The sequence below is a fragment of the Lycium ferocissimum genome, chromosome 1, assembly GCF_029784015.1.
Source record: "Lycium ferocissimum isolate CSIRO_LF1 chromosome 1, AGI_CSIRO_Lferr_CH_V1, whole genome shotgun sequence".
NCBI classification, from domain to species: Eukaryota; Viridiplantae; Streptophyta; class Magnoliopsida; order Solanales; family Solanaceae; genus Lycium; species Lycium ferocissimum.
Window position 1 is genome coordinate 42414733 of NC_081342.1, and position 7515 is coordinate 42422247.

Here is a 7515-nt window from a genome sequence, read left to right on the forward strand (position 1 = left end):
TATCCAAGGGGAAACTACATGTGATGTTGAAACTAAACCTAATTTAACTCCTGCTACCCCTACTTCTTCACCTAGTCAAACTGCAGCCCCTCTTTCTCCACCACCTCAAACTGCAGCTGTTGATACTTCACCTCCTCAAACTGCAACTGAGTTACCTCTACTCAATTTTAAAACCTTTTTGTCACCCATAATTAATTGCCCCATGCTTCGTCTATGGCTATCCCTCCAAATTGCAAAAAGGAGTCTTAAGTGAAACTCTATTTTGACAAATTGGACCAAACTTGGGACTGGCAGCTTATGTAGCCAAAATGAAAATAGGACTACTTTTTTATAAATAAAATAAAATAAAATTGTTGGTTAGATAAGATAAATAAAAAGAAAAATACTTTGCAAGTATTTTGATTTGGAAACTAAAAACGAATAAACAAATAAATGAAGAATTGAAGAACAAGGGCAGGACTCACTGTTTAGCTTACATTACCCTAATCATTTTAACTCACATATTCATAAAATATTGGATCAAACTTTCAAAATCTACTTATTCTGAAAAATGTGGTTTGTCATATGTATTTTTTGAGATAGTACTTTTGCAATAGCAATTTGTGTTTTGGTTAATCAAATTGAAAAATATTTTTGTCAATATTAGATTAGCATTTTTGCTTTGAAAAGGTTCGAAATGTGCTTATATATAGATAAAGTTGTTTTTTTCAGCTTTGGAAAAATAACCTCTGCAGACATTCAAAAGTACTTATTTTATTCCTTAAAGCTTGATCAAATATCTAAACTTTCTCAAATAAGTGCTTATAAAAAACACTTTTGATTTCTCAATAGCCTAGTCAAACCAGGAGAGACTCAACAGGATTTGGGGTCTAAAACTAAAATTCAACAAGAGACTTTGAACTTTATTTAAAAAAATGTTTAATTTCTATTTAAAGTCTATTTTTCTAGCTTCTTTAGATGAAAAGTAACTAGTGATTCCTTTTTAATAGATAACATAGCTAATCCATCTCTTGAGACGTTATTGATCTTATCTAAGATTTTCATGATTTTAATGTTGAATATTTCTTTGGGCGAAGACAACTGTTACAAGAACAATTAATTCTACAGTTTGTTTAAGAAAAAAAAAGAAGTTTAGAAGAGAGTACATAATGAGGTATAATTGGGTATGGAAAGTACATATGAGTACGTGTTAAGAGTATTTATGTCTTTTCATGGTGAAATTTGAGTTGTTGTAGCAGTCAGACGTGGTGTGGCTTAGGAAAAAGCTCAATTACCACCGAACTTAACAAAATTGGCTCACATATACCACTTGCGTAGAGGTGAGAAAGATGAGTGTCTCGGAAGTAATGCAGGTTTAGATAACATCACTTTGTTAAAAAAATTTGATAGTTGTAGGGTTTCGTTAGTGAACAATGGAATATTGACCCAATATGGTAATGATAGCGGCATTTTTACGCCCAATCGTTAACCGGTGGCATAGATAGCCCATTTTTTACGATAGTTTGATGATATTTGAGCTTTTTAAACTTGAAACAAAGAACTCTCCGAGAAATTGTTCATGCCTAGTGAAAAAGGTCAAGTTGCATTAACATTAACAACATTCTGAACTAGGATTAATAGTCTTTCAAGAAATTTGCAACAAAAAAAACCGACCTTGTGAGATAGAAAAGACTAACCGTGTTCCCCGTAAATTGCAGACAATGAGTATAACTGACCGAGCACAGACCATTCCAGTAAGTAGAAAAATATGTACAACTCAGGCTACCCCTGAATGTAAAATCTATCATAGCAATAGACTTTTCAGTTTACACCAAAAAGCAACTAAATTCAGATTATTATTTTTCAGTTACGAGCGACTTTTGTCTTTCTTTCAAAACACATGCTATTTCTTTCTTTCTATAATACCCATAACATACATGCTGGCACTAGGTTCCGCTGCTTTGCTTCCTTCCTAAGGTATTTCACTATCCAAGTCCATAAATATATATTTTTTCCAACAATTAAAAATAGCAAAGGCCAAAAGAAACAAGTTCTGGGACATGTAATGAATCTTGAAATACTATTCTCGCAAAATGATTTTCAGCCTTAAATTTTCATTGTAATAGAAGGCGATCAACTCAACAGTATGAATAATAATAACAAAACATCTAAACTCTCTTACATGACGATAAGAAAATAAACATATTGTTACTTAGACATAAAGTAACAATAGTTAGGTAAGTTGCAACGGAGTCAAACTATAGAGGCCAAAGCTTATCAATAAGAAAAGCCAACTGAAACGTGTGTGGAGGATCTTGGAAAGCTGTGGAACTCCTGGGCCATTTCAACATAATATCGAGGCACATCACATCCTTCGAATTTGGCAGCAATGATGAATTTTTCTAGCACTGTTGCATTCTTTAGCAAATATTTTAGAAATGGCAATAGAGAGTTATTTCCATATAGTGGTCCATCAAATTTAGTGATCTTGATGGTCTTCAGAAGTAGCAATGAGTAATCAAAATTAGGGGTGTACATGGACCGGGTTGGTTCGGATTTTTCAAATACCAAACCAAACCAATTTTTCTAAACCAAACCAAACCAATAAAATTCGGGTTTTTGAAAGGTCAAGTTTTTAACATTAACAACATTCTGAACTTTTTCTTTTTTTCAAAAATCTTCATACAAAACATATGACTTTTGAGGTAGAAATATTTCTTTAGTCCCCGTAAGATACAACTATATAACTAAGGTGTTTCTTAAGAAAATAACACAAAATGTGAGATGTAAAATCTATCATAGCATTAAAATATTCAACAAAAAAAAGCAATAAAATCGGTTAAATAAGTATTACGAGCGAATTAATAAGCCATAAAGAAAATGAATTTAATCTAAATACTAAACATACATGTACGACTAATAAGTATTAATTACATCAAAAGAAAAATATATATTTTTCGCTCTAAACCAATTATGCAAAACTAAAGAATAGATATTTAACATTACTGTTATTCCTAGTGTTAGATCCTTTGTTAGCATTAGTGTTGAGTTGGTTTTGATTTGGACTTTATTTGATTATTAACATCTATGAGATATAAAACTACATTCAAATTCTAAGTTCAAGCTTAAAATAATATGATAAAAGACAAAAAGCTATGAAAAAATTTAAGAAATATTTACAAATCATTACAAATAAATATTCTTATGTATAAAATATTTTTAAAATCGAATACACGTAATGTCGGGTCGGAAAGCTTGTTCGATTTTTTTCAGCTAAAATCAAACCAAACCAAATTATGGTCGGCAATTTTTTTCCAACACCAAACATTCAAATATTTTACGAAATGGCAATAGAGTTTTTTCGCATTTAGTGGTTTATCGGTTTGGTGCGATTTGTCGGTTTGGTTTGTACACCCCTAATCAAAATTATGTGTCTCAAACCTCCTGCTCTGTTCATCCTCATTTGTGTAACTTAACAGCCGGTTCTACAGGAAAAATTCGTTGTATTATCCAGTTATTCTCCTTCAGGTAGAAAACCAAGGAGTTAATTGTGGATAAAATTTAAAAGGAAATGAATTTTTAGATTCAAGGAACATGTCAAGTGCTAAGCAAATGTTACAAAGTAGTACATGCAAACAACAAAAAAAATGTTTCGAAGCTTCATTTAAGCTGATCCTTTATCTCCTTGTTAAACATAGTTTTCCTACAACTACAAAAAAAGTTAGACTGGAAAACTGGCTTACTGATAGAATCAATTTATTTTATAATCAAGATAAAGTTTTTCATCAAGGCTAGTACCAAGAACGTACTGCAAAGATACAAAAAGATGTTACAACTGCTCCATCACATCGTTAAGCTCATAGTATCAAGAAAGCCAAAAAGTTGTGCACCTACCCAACTGCCTTCCCTACACCTCTCTGACACATCTTTTATTTATTTCAACCCAAATATACCACATGAAACTCATACAATCAATTTTGATAGGACAACATGAAGTTTCTGTCAACAACTCAAGCTGAACAATTTTCTGGAGGAAAATAAATTGAGAGAACAAACGAGTTCCTATAGACATCTTACATATAAACTGAATAATAAACACATTGCTGCAAAGATTTAGCAAAGATAGAAACCATCAACTTTCAAGACTAAATGCAGATTCTGAAATCCTTGCAAACCAGCATTCAAGTAAAATTTCAAGAATTTGAACACCACATTCCCTGGAGCAACTACTAAACGCATTTAGAAATACTCACCTCGATAGACAAGCGCTATATTAAAATGGTGCAAACATGATCTAGAATGGGTAAAACTAACAAAGGACGGCAGTTGCAGACAAGGACAATGTAAAGCAGGTGGCATAGTAAGGAACTCTTCTGGTGATAGTATTATTATGGCATATGCAGTCCCACTAGGCCATGGAACAAAAAATACGGCTGAAGCATTTGTTCTTTCTTATGGGCTTAAACCGTGTCTTGAACACGGTATTAGAAAGATTTTGGGTGGAAGGAGACTCTTCACTTATTGTGAATACTCGCAAAGAAGTTACAAAACGTTCTTGACAATATGAACCTATTGTTTAAGAGATTAAAGAGTTGATTCAAGGTAAAGAAGCCATTTACAGAGAAACTTGGTATGGCTGTTCATTAATGCAGAGATGAACGCTTGAAGCTTTAATTCACTATCAAGAGAAGCTAGACTGTACTTAAGGGTAGACAAGTGGCAGCTACCTTCATTCAGAATTCGAAACAAAGCCCAAAGCTTACCTCCGATAATGAGCTTCCCTGCTAGATCTTGTCGTGAGCTCGCATGTCACTTGAGAATATATACCCTCTCACTTTTTCCTTTTTCTTACTTCTTAGGAAACAATTAGAGGGGAGCAAGTCTCCTCAAATTAGAAGCTATTGTTGTTAAGCACGTCAAGTGCTTAGGCTAGTTATGTTTCACATTGTAAATAGGAGTTCTCCTATACAGAAACATGCTTTTTACCCACACATTAGAGGCTCATCTCCTATGCTTTTGTCACGGATTGAACCTTCTCAATCTTCTCTTTACTTGAGGATTGAATCGTTTCAGTTCATACCGTTTTTAAAGATGTAAGGCAGAGAAATATACCAGGTGGTTTAAATTTAAAAAAGAAATAATTTTTTTTTCTAAGTACTTAAGATCGAAAATATGCGGATACATATCATCTTCTTCTTCCACTAATAGTTTGATATTTATGACATGAAGTAACAGAAATGGAGGCATAAAGGAAACATACTCTTGAATCGTGCTGGAACCAGTCAATGACCAATGTCTCAAGATCCGATGAACTCTGTAGAAAGTTACAAATTCCAGGGAAGTCCAATGCTTCTAAAATTCCAGGGAAGTCCAATGCTTCTACGGCTGTGTTAAGTCCGATGAACTCTGTAGTGACAGACCCTTATAAACCAAATAGAAAAACCAGAATATGTCAAAACAAGGAAATGCTACATAGTTAACAAATGACAAGCAAATTGTTGAATAATTCGTAAAGACAACATGGACTATGCGATTGCGTTTTGCACATAAAAGTTTTCAAGGTTGGTTTGGAAATCCAAAGATGGGCTTTTGAACGCTCCAAAAAAACCCATTCACAAGACTTAAAATTTTGCATGTTGTTCTGTCCATTGCAAACTGTTTATTCTCAGTGTTCATCATCCAAAAGTTTGTCAAAACGGTCTTGTTTGAATCACCTGTCACTGTCTAACTTGATTGAGCATAAGAATGTAACTATTTATACTTACCAACTTGGTTATTGGATTATCCCAAATACTGGCACTGTTAATGTTATTAAACTAATGAATTTAGTAGCAAACAGAAGTACCAGATCGGAAAAAGAATATGAATAAACCTCGATGCACCAGGGACCCAATTCAAGATTCTTGGCATGGGCAACACTGTGAAGAAACTCCTGGAAATATCTACACTCCTTCTCCAATTTGTCTTTTCCATAGTCAAGTTCATAAAACTCAACATCGAAAGAAAGGACCGAGCAAGTGAAGCCACATTTCTCAGCTGAAAGCGTATCTCATCACACAACCCCAAAAGTTTCAAATGTCGAATATACGAAGCAAATATTTCGAGCCAATAGATACTTTCTTCAGCAACTTCTGATTGGTAGTTTGTTATGATCAATTTTCTCAGCTTCACAGAGTTAATTTCTAAACGACGAATGCCGCCAACTTTATCTAGTTCCAAGCACTCCAAGTTCAGGCAACCTAATCATACCTTTTCCATAAAACCCTCTGTCAATTTCACGTCACCAATATCAAGAGAAACTAGACTAGTCTAGTTAAAACTACCAGAAGGGTTCAGTTCGATGTTGCGTGAACCCAAATTCCTGAACGAGGTATTCTTAAATCCAAACTGAGGAAACTCATATGAGTCCTCCTCACTGTAAATTTCAAGATCAAAATGTTCAACATTAGCAAGTTTAGTTGCGAAATGTACCCATAAATCAACATGTTTAACATAACGCTTCTTGTACCAATAGAGACATACCCTGAATTTTCTGATTTTTTGGCAAGACCTCCAATAATGAAGCTCTCTATTTGTGGAAGCCACGAAATCAAGAGTGGCCTTTTTTGTTTCTAAGGTAGGAGAACTCGAAATCGAGTGATACTGGAACGGACTTCCAAAGAAATATCCATCGTTTAGACAATACACTGGTCCTCACAACTTGTTTTCCATCGGGCAACATAGAGAGTATGTGAATTGGAATCGACTCTGGCAAATCAGTGAGGCGGTCTCCACTAGCCATGATTCTCTTCAGTTTACATCAAAAAGCAAGTAAATTCAAACATTTATTTTCAGTCGAGGGTTGCTTCTGCTTTTCCTTGAAAACACCTTCTTTCTTTCATTATTATCCATAACTCACGTGCTAGAACTGTGTTCCACTGCTTTGCTTCCTTTCTAAGGCCTTTCACTGTCCAAGTCCATAAATATTCTTTCACAGAAGCAGACATAGCCCCATTCTCAATACATGGGTGATCTTGCAGATTGCATCTTGCAGAGCACGAAGTTCTACAAACGTTTTGCCCTATCAGCAAAAAAAATAGCAACATAACTACCAACATTACATTCTCATTACGTTATTAAGAACAAAGGTGCATTACTTTGTCATTTTCCGGTTATATATTTACAAAACTTATCAAACAAAAGACAAATAGAAACAATGACCTCAAAGAGTATTGAAATCGCAATTAAGTGCAAGCCAGTTGAATGCCTAACCTTGACGTTGATCAACCCTATTCAACATTAACCATTACCAGAACCTTCAATACTTAGGGTGTATTTGGTATGGAGGACCAAATTTTGTAGATAATATATTTCATTTTTGTATGTTTGGCTGGTCAAAATTATTGAAATACATTATCTTAGAAATAAGTTCCTTGAAAATAAGGACAATGAATACGTAGTGAGAGTAGGGAAAACAAGTTCACAAATGACATTCCACGGTAATTATCTCCTCCCCACTACAACACCCCATCCCCAAACCCACCCTGTCCATAGCCC

The 7515-nt window shown here is 34.3% G+C and overlaps 1 pseudogene; it reads right to left on the reverse strand.

The window, feature by feature from the left end:
* Positions 1-1526: 1526 nt before the first annotated feature.
* LOC132064485 (F-box/LRR-repeat protein At3g03360-like) lies at positions 1527-6760 on the reverse strand (annotated as a pseudogene).
* Between the last annotated feature and the right edge of the window lie 755 nt (positions 6761-7515).